General features: G+C 28.9%; 1 long non-coding RNA gene across 1 annotated transcript; it reads right to left on the bottom strand.

Moving 5' to 3' along the window:
- Positions 1-1,891: 1,891 nt before the first annotated feature.
- LOC111631952 lies at positions 1,892-2,970 on the bottom strand. The gene is made up of 3 exons (XR_002757785.1): positions 2,884-2,970; positions 2,707-2,766; positions 1,892-2,628 (listed from the first exon to the last, which is right to left on the bottom strand). It is a non-coding gene; the product is annotated as an uncharacterized LOC111631952 (long non-coding RNA).
- Positions 2,971-14,957: the final 11,987 nt, after the last annotated feature.

Here is a 14,957-nt window from a genome sequence, read left to right on the forward strand (position 1 = left end):
ACGAAACAATTAAAAGGAAAAAAAACACTTTTACTTAAATTATAAATCAAATATAAAAATTAATTTATTTACAGAATGTTTATATATTTACACATTAATATCATAAAATGTTTGCATATTAAATCAAATAAGAAACTAATACATTCGAAGCTACAATAGAGAGGTTGCGGCCGAAGTTTTCATCTGTAAAACGTGAACGTCGAACGTCGAGCGCCGCTTCTTGTAAGCGGCGCTCGACGTTCCACGTTCACGTTTTACAGATGAAAACTTCGGCCGCAACCTCGCTAATAACGGCCACCTGTAAACGACGGCCATGTTTCTTTTTGAAATGCATACAAAAATAACCTCCAAACAACGGCCATTTTTTTCTGTTCCCGTCAGTGGCCGTTATTTAGAGGTTTGATTATAACTTAACTAAAAGCTGAATTAAAGAAAATAAAAATGTTAATTTTAATACAATAGGTAGTAGAAGTTCATTAATGAATTGGTTTTATTTACATTTTTTTAATAATAAGTTATTGAAAAACACTTAAATAATTATACTTATTTATTACTTACATTTATACTTATCTGCTGCTTCGTTTCGGAACTTATATTAAGAATGTTTGTATAAAACCTCTTGTTTTGGAAATATTAGAAACTTAAAACTTCTCAGTTAAGTATTTTCTGAGTTCGATGTTATTATGCAGATGATGAAAATGTCCTTGAAAGCGAGGAATTGCCAGCGTAATTTATATATTTTTTGCATAACAAGATGCAAATTAGTAAACAAGATCATAAGTATTTGCTTTCTTGTTTACTAAATTGTCTTATTATGCATTTATGAAGTACGTTTCTGCGCCAAGTTACTTAATCTTAGAAGTTTCTCATTACTAATATCATATATTTACATAAAGGAATTGACTATTTAACTATTTATATTAATTTATAAACAGTATTAATTAATATGTAATGTAGAATAATCTTTAAATTTATAATTTCTGTAATGTAAATTTAACTTAAATATTTAAAGGACGTATAAATTTATTGACTTTTGTATACTTTGTGAATAAGTATTGTAAATTGTCATACACAAATTAGACTTTATAAAGAAAGTAGTAACAATTATTGTAAGGAAAAGCATCTATTTATCACTTTTATATTTTCAAATTTTAAGTAGTTTTGTTTTCTTTCAATACATGGCTTCAACAACACGTCTCTCTCAATAGTTTTACAGTATTCTGAACATGGACAAATAACAACCATCCCTTGATATACATGTAATAGGCTTGAAATGGTTCGCTAGGCTCTCTTTGCCACATAAGAATTTAGTTACGGAAAGGACCACTAACAAGGTGTGACTACGTCGTGCTCGTTTATATCATCAAGCCAACAATGCGCGCATCTCGTGTTGACAGCCGTGACCGGTACTCTCAGTGTAGAAAAGGTGCCGACTCCAAGTGAGGACGTACAGCTTGCTTTGTTTGTCTGACGTGGTCATGCTTTGATGAACATGCCAAACAGTTTCCCTACTACCCTACTGAATGTCATAAACTGCTATAGAAATATTCGAACCGTACTGTGAACCATCGCAATACCGTTCGTTTATGATCGCGCAATATAAAAAGAATTCATTAAAATAAGTTGTATTTTTTTATAATTCTTTACAGAAAATTTATTATATATTATATCGCCGTTTAATTTATAATTTAAAATCTTATTAATATATCTTGCAAATAATAGATTAAATTTAAGGAAGAAGAAGCCTTGAAATTCATGAATGCATTGCACAAATATGTCAAATTTTATTTAATAATTGCTAATTTAAGATTCAAATTCTGATACACATGATTAATATATACGTAATTGATTTTTTTTAACTTTTTGATACAAAATATTTTATTTATTAGGCTACAGTTTTACCTGTTTTCTGTCCACAAAGCTATGAAAGAGAGTTTGGAACTGGTATCAACAAATTATTGAAGAGTTCTTGCAAAGCGTGAAGAACATATTTATCTGGTTTCATTTACAAGAGACCTGGACTGGTGTGCTAAACACCTGGCAAAAGTCAAAGGAAAATACTGCATCAACTTTTCTCTTTGGGTTTATTGAAAAGAAGTGATGCTTTCTCCATTTTTACGCTTCTTTGCATTTCGACAAATGAGACTGCACATTGATACACACGTAATAGGCCCAAGGCAGAGGGATTTAGTTATGGTTTTGGCCACTAAACAGGCGTGTCGATCTTGTTGGTCATTTGTATCACGAACAGACAAGCGTGACTGTCAATGGAATGGAGACATCTGCTATTTAGTAGAACGAAAATGAATATGTTCTATGAGGAAACCCAAGAAAGAGTCTGTTGTGTGTATTAAACGATATTGATGATACTATTCTTCTATTCAGGTTTTTATTTAATTTTTTTCTAGCAACTTCCACAGTGATTTATTTTTTTTTATATTTAATTGAATATATTTAATAAATATGTTATGATTTAAAGACTTATAATCATAAAATACTTATTAAAACGTATCAAATTAACTCATAAACAAGATAAAATACTCATAGCTCCAGTCTAGTTTAATCAGCTTCATAAGCATGAGCTAAGTTTGCCGCTAAACATTGTGTTATTTCAAGAATATTTGGCTCCTAAAAATAAAAATTATTACATATGATAGTCTTATGACGATTAATAATTTAATTATATTATAATAAATTTATATTTACCGGATTTTTTATGATGTTTATAGGATTATGTGTCGGTTTACATATAAGTATCTTCTTAAACTGGAATTTTCAAAATACAAATACTTAGCATCCATTTTAATAAAATATATGAAGAATTATAAATCTTATAAAATTAAAAATGAAAGAATATAATTAAAATACATCTAAAAATATTACCATATCCGAAGATACGTTTTCTTTGCATTCCATTTCTAAAAGCTCATCAAATGATTCCATACCTAAACAGTTGAGATATAAACCAATCTGGAAATATTTAAAAACATATAGTAAAATATATTATAATAATCTATTATATAAATAAGTATGATAATAAAATTCTTTATCCAGAGAATGCAAAATAAAGATTATAACATAAATATATTAATATAGTTTAAAATAAAGTTAATNTTGTATTACAGAAAAATATACAAATTTATTAAGATTAATCTCCTTTTTTAAGTTTCTCATTCTCATTACTAACGTTCTGTTATCGCGTGTTCTGTCATTTGGGGATGAGCTATAAAAATAAATGATTCATTTCAGCAAACCGAAACTCTATAAAGCCATTTCATATACTTTTATTGTCACTAAAAAACATAATATAAAGGGATATTATTTTTTTATTACAAAAATCATATCGGGATTTTGGTTGAAACGCTTAAACTGATGTTTCTTAAGCACAGTTTTTGAGATAAAGTCCTTTTTTTTTTTCTATTTACAACAGTGCGATCGATTTTGTGATGAAAACTGATTTTTCATGGTAATTCCTATTGATTTTCATGAATCGAATATCGGAATAGGATTATTTTCTTTGTTTCTGTTCTTGCTTTATCGGTTCATATTGTGTCACGTCCACGAAAATGTCTTGTATTTAAATTAAGGTAATTATCAACGCAGCATCATGACATCATAGCGATGAAAATAACAATTTTGAATTATAGAGATTAAAAAAATAATTAAATTATAATTTAAAATAAGCAAATTATTTTAAAAATTTGTTATCAAAACGTAAAAGAACTTGTATCTTTACAAAGCACTAACGAAAATATTTTTCTCGCATTATATAAACATGGAACCGCACGCGGCTCTTCTAAACCCTTATTGCGGCTCCCATATACTTACAGGGCCACCCAGAAGATAACGGAGCCTGAAGCAAAATACATATTGTGACACTATAGCAAATTAAATTGTGATATCAAAGTAATGGAACTAAACGAAAAAGCACTGTTTACAGGACCTACTTCCTCAAAGTCTTTTTCATCAGATGATGCGGCTCTCGTGTTTTTCTAATAAGTGATATGTGACTCCTACCGTGATAAGGTTTGTCATCCCCTGTTATATAAGTTAAGGACTATGTACTGTACCGGTAACTGTTATGTACGAAAACAATAATATTTAATTGTTTACAATTAGTAGCGTAACTAGAAGTTACGAGGTCTAAATTAGAACGTGAAAGCCTATATTTATCCGTAATAGTAACAGTAACTGTTTATAAATCATAAACAGTAATTATCAATAATGTATGCACCAGTAAACGTTCACATCTTTCTAATAAACTCGTAATAAATTCATATTTTAGTTTAATAATCTCAAATTTGCACTTTAAAAATTTATTTTGTGTGTATTTATGTATGCAAAAGAAAATCTAAAATGCAAATTTGAGAAGAAATTTATAAAGAAGAATAATTGGCCAGAAGACTCTAAGAATTATTGGGTTAATTACAGTTTTATCCTAATTTTTTCTATAATAATTTTCTTGTTTTAATAGTAAAACTAATAATCTTAATTCTAATGAAAGTAGAAAAGGATCCTGAATAACAAGGAGAATAGAAAATTAGAGGCCACTCAAATGAGCTTTTTGAGACCACTTCTGGTATTACCAAACAAACAATGATATAAGAGAAAATCAGACATATAGTGGAAGAAATACAGAAAAACCAGTATAAATGTTTACAGCATGTTAATAGAATGGAAGAAAGTAGATTACCCAAATTTTCCTTTCAGTATCAACACATAGGAAAACGAGAGAGGAAGATTGAGAGAACGAGATCATTTCAGTTTGAGGGGAAAGTTCTAAATGGACCTAATTCCATACTCTTAGATGATGATGATCATGATCATGATCATGAAGAGGTAGGATAAAGTGATATACTGTGATTATTGTGTCTTTAATAAAATTTATTTTATTTCAATTATAAACAATTTAGAACAAGTAACTGATGACCTGATATTTATAATTAGTTATATTAATTTATTATTTAATTTATGCTCAATTTTATCTTTTCAATCCGTAGAAAATAGATTATATTAAAAATAAANAGTAAAAACAAAGTTACTGAGCATTTAGTGCTTCCATAAAGGTAATCCGTTTGTCTTTGGCGATGATCCACTTACCGTTGTACATTAATCTTGGACATTGCAGACGATCCACTTTATCCAAGTAGCCTACTAGAGTAAAGCGGATCGTCTGCAATGTCCAAGATTAATGTCATTTATTTCTTGTATTATATAATTAAGAACAATTAATAGGATCAAGGTAAATACAAATAGACACGTAATACCAAGCCACAAATCAAGTTTAAGTATTGTTTTATTTAGTGCTCCATTTAGTTATTGTGATCTATTTTTCCGGCTCTGACTTACTTATTTGATTTTACTTCACTTACTTATTTACAAAGGTCCCGATTTCTCTACTATTTACGATAAAGGAATGAATTACTAGGACCAATAACATATAAACTTATATTTATTCTAAATATGAAAAGAAGTAAGTTATTCGTTCTTTAAACATAAAGATTGCTGCGCGGTATTGAAATCTTATATTCCTGAGGCTAGTAGACTATCAGAATTTTCAAAGCGGAGTTAGATTTTCCTATCTTTCAGACGTAAATTACATTACGGATCGAAATGTTGTCTGTAATCAGTAATGGTTTAAGACCTTCCGAGGCCCCTAGGCACAGAAAATTATGAGTCCTCTACATAATTGTACGACATTATAAACTAACGTGTAATTGTAGCTATAAGAATTATTTATAAATTATGATATACAGTACAATTAAAACGGTAAAATTGCTTTATTTTTTCAAATTTCGAAGCCCTAGGCATATGTGCCTTACCGGGTAATCCGGCATTATCTGGAATAAGTGAATCTTAATCTAGCAAATCATAACTTTTCCAGAATAAGAAATATGATTTTTCAATTTGAAATGGTATCTTGACGAAAAGAAATTTGATTAATATTTTTCTCAAAACTAACAATTCTAATCGATTTAAAGCAATCTAATTTTTAACTTTTTCCATAAAATTTCAGAAATTTATCTAACGATATAAACAAAAAAAGAATGTGACTGACCCATTTATAACAGATTAAAAATGATATTATTTGGTTAAGAGATAATATCAGATTATAATTAATCTGATATTACCTCGATAAAGATAAAAATATTGCAACTACTAACAATTATAGGAGACTTTTTCCTAAGGGGAAAGCATTTTTTTAAAAGAGTTATCTTGAAAGAAACCTGTCTTTTGAATTATTTTCTGCAAATTTGAATTGACTCAATTCTTTTATTAAAATGTTTTTCTTTTCTTTTTTTTTTACTTAAAATTTTATTTAAATTTTCAGAAAAATATTTCGAATTTTTAATTAAATTAATCAGAACAATTACTTTAAATAATATGAATTTTATTAATTTATGTTAAATCCAAATTTGCGTCGATTAATCTTTAAATTATTCATATCAATAGAAGTTATTATAGATTCCTGGGAAAATATATGTAAAGTAAAACTTGTTCAAAGAGGAATCTGCCTGTACGGAAAGAATATTTGGTCCGTGCATTCCGGCTTATACAAGTTTTTATTGTATTAGTTTTTACAATTTCATTGTCAATTACAGAATTCGATAAACCTGTGGCACCATCTGTCGGCACGCAGAAAAAACAAAGGTACTACACAATTTATTTGTTAAATCGTTTTGTATGTAGCTTTTAGTACTTGTTTTTTATTTTATTTTATTTTTACGCATTTTTTCCTTATTCATTTGTATTCTTAATCGTTATTGCAATTATTATTTATCAATTTTTATTGTTTTTGAATTATAATTTAATTTTTGTTTTGGAAATTTCTAAAGAATATCTTAAATCCCTTTTCTAAATTTGTTTTTATATTTCTAAAATATAATTAAGATGTAAATTCTTTAATTAAAATTAATTTGAAAGCCAACATGCCATCCATAATTGATATAATTTATTTTTAATGTTTTATGCAAATGTAAATTGTTATGTAAATTATGTAAATGCGTGTTCTTTTTAAGAAATTCATTTTTATAATTTTTTATTTACAAAGTTTTAAAGTAAATTCATAATTAACATTAAAAAATAATTAATAAATACAATGGCCAGGACAATATAAAATTATTCACAAATTAGAAAAAACAAAGTCTTTATATTTTGTCCTTTTTCAATATTTCAGTACACAACAGTCTTGACTGGTAAAAAAAGGACAGAATATAAAGCCGTTTTGTTTCTTCTAATTTGTGAATAATTTTATATTAACATTAAAACTTATTTAAAGTTTTATTTAAGCAAAGAAAGGTAAATTAAAGAAACACAAACTCTCTTACTATTATGTTAGAGTTGACTATATTTTCTACTCGGTTAATACGAGTGCATATTAGGGATTGTATACCGGTTTACCGATTTACCGGTTAACCGATAAATTGGCAAAAACACATTCGGTAAACTTACCGGTAAATTTTTGAAATTTACCGGTAATTCGGTAAATAAAAAATCTATACTAGAAATTTCTATGTAGAAAATATTGTGTTTATAGATATTTAAATGGGCTAAAGAGACATTAAAAAAAAACAAAAACAGGTAAGTACAGTAGATTCCCCTATAAGACGAGTTCTTTTAATTACAATTCTATAAGACGGCGAAAAAATTGTGGCGGTATCCGTAAACAACGGTAAAAAAACTCCTATAATTATGTATAACGTCATCGGGCAGCCGAACTACTTTCCGCCGTCCAGCGCCACGCTACGGACAGTTTAGGCGGGTAAATTGAGTTTAGTATCGTCTGTACATAAAATTATATATAAATTAGGTACTGTATATATAGTTATATATTAACTTAATTTATTGTAACTTTATTATAATTATTTATATACTTTCCGCCGTCCAGCGCCACGCTACGGACAGTTTAGGCGAACTATCGTCTGTACCTATCCTATGTAAATTGCGTACCGTAAGTCTAATACAGCACTGTACTTTTATACGTTTCTTGTGAAAGAAACATTTCTTATTCAACGGCGATTAAAATTTTTTATATTAATGATGTCTCCAAAGTTCAGCGAAGTTTTCGCAGAAAAATAACATCACACGTCGCGGCCGCGGTTTGCTGCGCTGTTCCGCGACGAAAACAAGCTTGAGCAACGGCGATGTCGAATGATGCACACTCGGTAAGTAATCCTACAATTTTTTGTTTATAGCGTAGTTTATACGGATTATTTCCAAAAAAATTATACGTGTTTTGGAAATGTTGAGTCGAATTAGTCTAGAATCGATTAATTTTATGGAAGAAAACCTTTCAAACAGCCGTAGTCCATAAACTTGACACGTGTCGGGCTATGATTGTCAAGGACTCGTACAAAATTGATTCATAAAGAACGGAACGTATCTACTGTGTTATAGGGGGATCGACTGTTATAAGCAACAATATACCTCATTATTAATTTTATGTGAGATAGTTTTTGTTTAATTTTAATTTAATGACCATTCGTCCAACAAGTGTTGAATCAGAAAGGGTATTCTCGGGATCTGGATTATTTTGTACAAAAATTAGATCAAAATTAGGAGATAAGACTATAAATAATTTAAGTTTTTTGAGAAGTTAATTTTAATAAATGGTAATCAATAAAATGGTATTAGGTACAATATATTATTTCTGTTGTATTTTCATTTTTCTGTATTATTTTATTTCTGTTTATTTTTATATTTCTTATTATAGTTTGTTTAGAATAACACTTTAATTTTTATACTTTTTATATTTGATATCTTTGAAATAAAAATGTGAAATGGAAATCATAATGACTTATATTTTTTATCACCTTAATTTTATTTTTCAAGAAAAAAATTTACCGGTAATTTACCGGTAAACCGGTATTTTAATTTTCATTTACCGAATTACCGGTAAATGAAAAAGTCGGTAAATTTACAATCCCTAGTGCATATATCAACGAGTCATTGTTAATAACCGAAAAACGTACTTAAAATCGAGACGTTTTAAACCCGTTTTTTATTAGAGCCTATGAGATACTGGTCCTATAAGAAACGCTTTTCTACTGGCAATTTGCGATCTAACGGGTTTCTCCAACGGGATTCCGGGATCCCGGCTGTTTTTTAACCCGGGAAATATCCCGGAAAATCCCGCAAATTTCTTAAAAATTCACTTTTTTCTTATTTTGTGTTAAAGTTGAGGATATTTTGAAAATGGAAAATATAATTAACCCGTAAACTGTCAGAATACGTTTGTATTTATTAATTTTAAGCCCGCTTATTAGTTTTTTTTAAATGTTTACTTGTTATGGCATGTCACAGATTGTGAATAATCAATATTTATGATAGGAATCTGAAAATTCTTTACTTGTTCAGAACCTGTAATATCTGGAATAATTGTGCTTATGCTGTCTTAATTTATAACCATGCCCAGTAGCTTCAATAACTGCATTACGCCAGATTGTGCAAATTAGACGAGGATACAAACGAGTACGAAGTATGCAAGTATAAAAGCTTTTATTCATAAACCTGATTATTAAAGCCAAACGAACTGCCAAATTATCGGGGCGTAAGCTCGATACCGCTATTAAAGCAGCCGAGGTAGACAAATCGAGAATACTAGGCGGCAAAAGAAATACTGTACTGTAAAGCATCTCGAAAACCAACTAGAAATCTTCCAGGCTACGGATGAAAAAACACATAACATCCATCTTCTCTTAAATGCATTAAAGACGATTCCACCCACGTCGATTGAATCGAAATGGGCATTCTCGTTAGCAGGACTTTTCTTTACTAAAATAACAATCAAATTGAGTGATCGGAGTATCGACCATCTTTGCTTTTTAAAATCTTATTATAAAAATTTACAATAACATTTTGTATTATGTGTATGTTTTATTTAAAAAACGGAAATACCTTCTAAGTTAGAAGTTTGATCTAATTTCATTTTTTTTTTCGTTAAATTTTTAACTCAATTCAAAGGCATTTTTTGTTGTAAGCAGTTTCCAACAAACTTTAATAATTTTTTTCTATTTGTGAAAATTTCTATGTAAAATCTTTATCTATATATCTTAAAAATAATTAATTATATCCCGGGACAAGCAAAAGACCGGAAAATGAGAAATCCTATTGTGATCAAGTGGTCTTAAGCCGCCATTATTATTCCAAACAACGTGTTAGCTAGATTGGAGCAAAAGCTTCGTGGATAAATTTTATCGTCTCTACGTTCGTTGCCTGCAAACAAATTAAAATTAATCAAAGGTTAATGATATTAAGAATATATAGACAATATTTTGAATGACGATATACTGTTTATTTGTACTAATCTTAAGTTTTTTTCAGTTTTATGCGCGTTGTTATATACTGATAATTCTTAACAATAACTCATTACTTAATTGGTAGTTAAGTAATGAGTTATTGTTTAGTTTAATTTATTTTACAATTTAACAATTCTTAGAGTATGACTGGATGTGCCGCTTTCGTCTGCACAAATCGCAGCGAGAAAGGATTTTTGATGAAAGTTTTTTCCGGAAAATTCCGGAACGTCGTAAAATTTGGAAAACAAAAGTGAATATGTGAAGTTTTGTGTCTTGTACAGAATCATTTTCGTGACTTTGAGAGAAAATAATATTAAATAATAATATATTTTTTGGGCCAGCGCGAGTTTTCTTATTCTATATGGAATCTTAGCCATAATTTTCAAGAGCATCACTTAATCACTTAATATGACATTTCGACGGACTGTACTGTACGTGTTATCCATTCAGTTTTTGATAAACTTCGAAACTGGTATGTTGTTCGTAGGATATTACTAACGAAAGAAGGCTTTCAAGTTAAAATCGAGTCTTTTATCTTGAACGTTCGTGTTAAATCTATTTCAGAAATGAGAAAAACAATGGGCATGGTGAGGATTATTGTGGTAAAAATTAATTATTAAACATTTGAATCAAAATTGTAATAGATTATTATATACAATATAATGTAGTGTTTTATTTTATATTTTGGAGAATATTTTGTAGCTTTAAACATTTATGTAATTTAATCTCTCATTTTTAATCGTATTCGGATTTATAAAACTTATAGAAGGCTTCACTTATACGACATAAATAAGTTATTGGAGAAAGCCGTAAAGCGAATCATTCTATTACCCATTTGTTAGAGTAATAAATGTAGATTATTTCCTTCAGCACACAGTTTTAATTATATAATTCTGTAAGGAATATAAACTTAAATACCGCACTTTATATAGTCATAATAGAAAGTGTATTCCAGCGGTAACAAGCGGAGTTTTAAAGTAGACATGATAAAGTAATATTAAGTACAAAATTGAAGCAAAAATATAAATTCAAAAGTATTCAAAGTATTGAATTTAGTTATAAAAACAAATGCGAAACATTAATTTTGTATAAATTTAAAAAAAAACAAAAATCTAAAAGTAATTATTTTAAAGTTTACTCGCTTTTATAAAGTTAAAATCTCTACAATAATTAATTATAGAAAATGTAACTTCGTAAACATTATTGAGGATTAATGTTAAGCTTCGTTTTGTCAACAGCAGCAAAGATAAAAAGGAAAAACTTAAGTAAAGCTGAATATATCGAAGTATGCTGTCAATTAAACGAGATTTTCTTTCGACGTATTAAAAGTTTCTATAATATTTTAGAAGGAAAACTTTTATGCAGTACTTTAAATCTATTAAAGACACTACATAAAGATTTTGATTTGTTTTAAAGATTTATTTTTCCTATCATTTTACAGCATATTACTTAATTAAAACTTGAAAAATGGAGATAGTAATTAAATTAATATTATAAAAATATCAAAGACTTATTGAGAATAATTAAATTTATTATGGATTGAAAATCCTATAATCCATAATAACAGTCTGATTTTACTTTCTGCTGTGTCAGTAGTGCCAGTATTGGTACCACAAATAGTCAGTCCGGTAAAATTTTGTTTTTAATTTAATTGCACAAGAAGTGAAGCTTAATAAAATATTTTAAAATTCTGTAATAAAGATAAATGTAATTTTGTAGTTATTTTTAGACTAAATATGGTCTTTGCATTATCTGTGTTTTATTATAAACACCTAAATTGCCCGAATTTGATTGGGAGTTTCTTACAAATAAAGCACCTAGGGTTTAGTTACATTATGCATGTTTACTAGATACTCGCCAATATTTTAATTCGCGAAAGAGTGAACGAGTTTACGCACACCCACACACACACAGCGAGTACCAATTACACTGGGCTAATAAATTCACTTGCCAGGCACGAACTTTCGTGTTTTCGTGCTTGGCTAACAAGCTGGTGAGGAGGATTTTCCGGGTTATCTTCTCGTTATCTAACGTAATATGATTCAGTTTCCCGTAGACACCCCCCCCTAGACAGATCGCCACGTGTAAACAAATAAACCAAACCAAATTGCTTGCAATTCTCTTATTACTCGGTAGTAGCAGGGTACAATACGCTTCAGTGTTGCTATCAGTGGCGTAATTCCACTACGCATAGCTATTTTTAGCCCGTTTAATCGGCGTAATGATGCAGTGCAAAATTAATATAAAAGTAACTATAATCGTTGCAAAAAAGATTATTTTATGCACATTTCGAATTTTAACCAAACTATAGCGACTAAGAGAAAGGGAAATCTTTGATTAACTTTTTCATATGTTTCTCCTTCTCTTGTTTTCCTCCACACCATCTTCAAGTATTTTTTCTGAATAGAAACAAATATAATTTTCGCCTGAACTACTTTATTAAAAATCGTTACTTTAGAGATTTTCCTAGTTAGAGCGTAAAGTCGCAAAAAGAGTAGCTTGGTTTTCAACTTTATTCGCTCGGATAAATCGTCAAACCAACTTACTAGCCCAAATAATTACATTGAGCAAGTTTAATAGGAGCCAATAAATTCGTCGTGGAGTGGCTACTAAACTGGACTAATGTAATTGAGCATTAGGCATTAGAAAACGCGTACGTAATTGCGGGCATGATTATATTAAACAATAAATGTTTAGGATTGAAAACACACTTGATGGAAAGTATTTAAACGAAAAAAATATGGTACCGTATGGTATCATAACGTTTGTCTTTGGACAGTAATAGTCAATTTTTGTGAACATTATGTAGTAGCTCTGTACTTTAATTACTGTCTTCGTTAAATATTTATTCATTTGCATTTTTATGAATAAAATAGTTTTATAGTGCATAATTATATTATTTGAATAATTGATGCAAAATCTAACACCTTTGTTCCTACTTTTTTTTATAGAATTTTTAATTAAACATAAAAAATACTTAAAACTGAAAAAAAACGAAAGAAATGCGTTAATTTTGAAGAAAAAGCTTCAAAGATTATTTTCCATTGTCTCGCCTTTCCGCGAAATATGATGCATATGAGTAATTGTGTTTACAGCTGGATGACCTTGAGAACAGCTGGTATCGTCTTTCGCGGAACATTTTCATAAAACTTACAGGAGGCGAAGGGTTTATAGTAGGGTGAATACTTGCTGGCCGTATATTTTTAAATATTTTTAAAAAATTACGTTTTTTATTGCGATTTACGACCCCCGACTTAATTAAACGTATATATAATAAAATCTATTAATTAAAAAAATTAAAAAACTATAGGAGGTCGTTTTTGACATCAGAAACTAGCTTTAAATAACTTTACCGAAGTAAAATCCGTGCACTACAACTTTAGAACGATGAATGAAATTTGATTAAAAAAATTCCATTAAAAAATAATTAAGCGTTAATCATGCGTCATTAAAGGTAGATTAAAATCGCGATAAAAATTTTTCGCGCGGGAAAAAATTTTTGAAAAAATTTGGAGACTTAAAAAACATCCAAAAAATTTCCCAGAGGGTCTAAAAATTCGTTTATTTGTAACGCTATGGAACCTGCTCGAGTCAGACTCGAGCGTGGGCACAAAGGTGTCAGCTAATCATTTTTCGCACTTATGTACGTAATAAATTTTCCACGCTATTTAAAATTTAGCAAAATAAAATAAAATAAAATCCTTTTTATATTTGTTAAACAATTTTCTTCTAAAAGTAATATATTTTGGAATATTTAGAAGGAATTTTTGTTTTTGCAGTTTTTATAGACACAGAAAGTATAAGCTTATCGTAAATTTTCGATTATACTTAGAAGGGTTTTAAACAACTAAAAATATAAATATTTTTAGTATAACTGTAAATAAACCAGTAACGAGTTGTTCAACTTTCCAAGCAACATTTAAAATTTTGGTAGCGCCATCTATTATCATATTTTATTAAAAAACTTTTATATTTTTTAAATAAAAATAAAAATGGTAAAAAGCTTAATTTTGAGGGTAGGAATGAGTTTTATAAAAAATTGTAAATGCTAATAACGAGTATAATCGTCATTAAATTTTACCCTACTGGTGATACACACTTATCATTATCTCCTCACCTCCTGGACCTTTAACCACCAAAATTTTATAGCATCAATCCCTCTAATAAACAAACCATCCTGTAAAATTTCAAAAATTTTCGACAAAAATCACGGGAGTTATTAGGCTTCAAAAAGGGTGAAGAAAATCGTGCCACTCTCACACATTAACAGAAATTACAACCCCCGAATTCTTTTGCATTTTTCGACGTTTCAAGATGTTTAAGTACAAAAATGTAAAAAATCTTGAGAGGGGATCTTTTTTTCCGGATCGCGAAAGTAAAAAAGTTAGAATGCAAACTTATTTATGAAAGGAAAAGAGAAGTTTAAGTCATTTATAATTAGTAGACAGCAGACATATAGGCTCTCAAAAGTGGCGTTTTAGGCACTTAAAATAAGCTCTTAAATTGCGTCGTTTAGACTTTATAAACAAAAAATAGGCGGTCAAAATTTGCATAATAAACAATTAATCTACTTATCAGAACGATGAATTTTTTATTTAACATATGTATTCTAAACAAAAATGCACGTATTCAGATGATGCAAACATAAAAGTAGACAAA

Source organism: Centruroides sculpturatus, unplaced genomic scaffold, assembly GCF_000671375.1.
Source record: "Centruroides sculpturatus isolate CEXI.00-Female unplaced genomic scaffold, Cexi_2.0 scaffold783, whole genome shotgun sequence".
In the NCBI taxonomy this organism is placed as follows: domain Eukaryota; kingdom Metazoa; phylum Arthropoda; class Arachnida; order Scorpiones; family Buthidae; genus Centruroides; species Centruroides sculpturatus.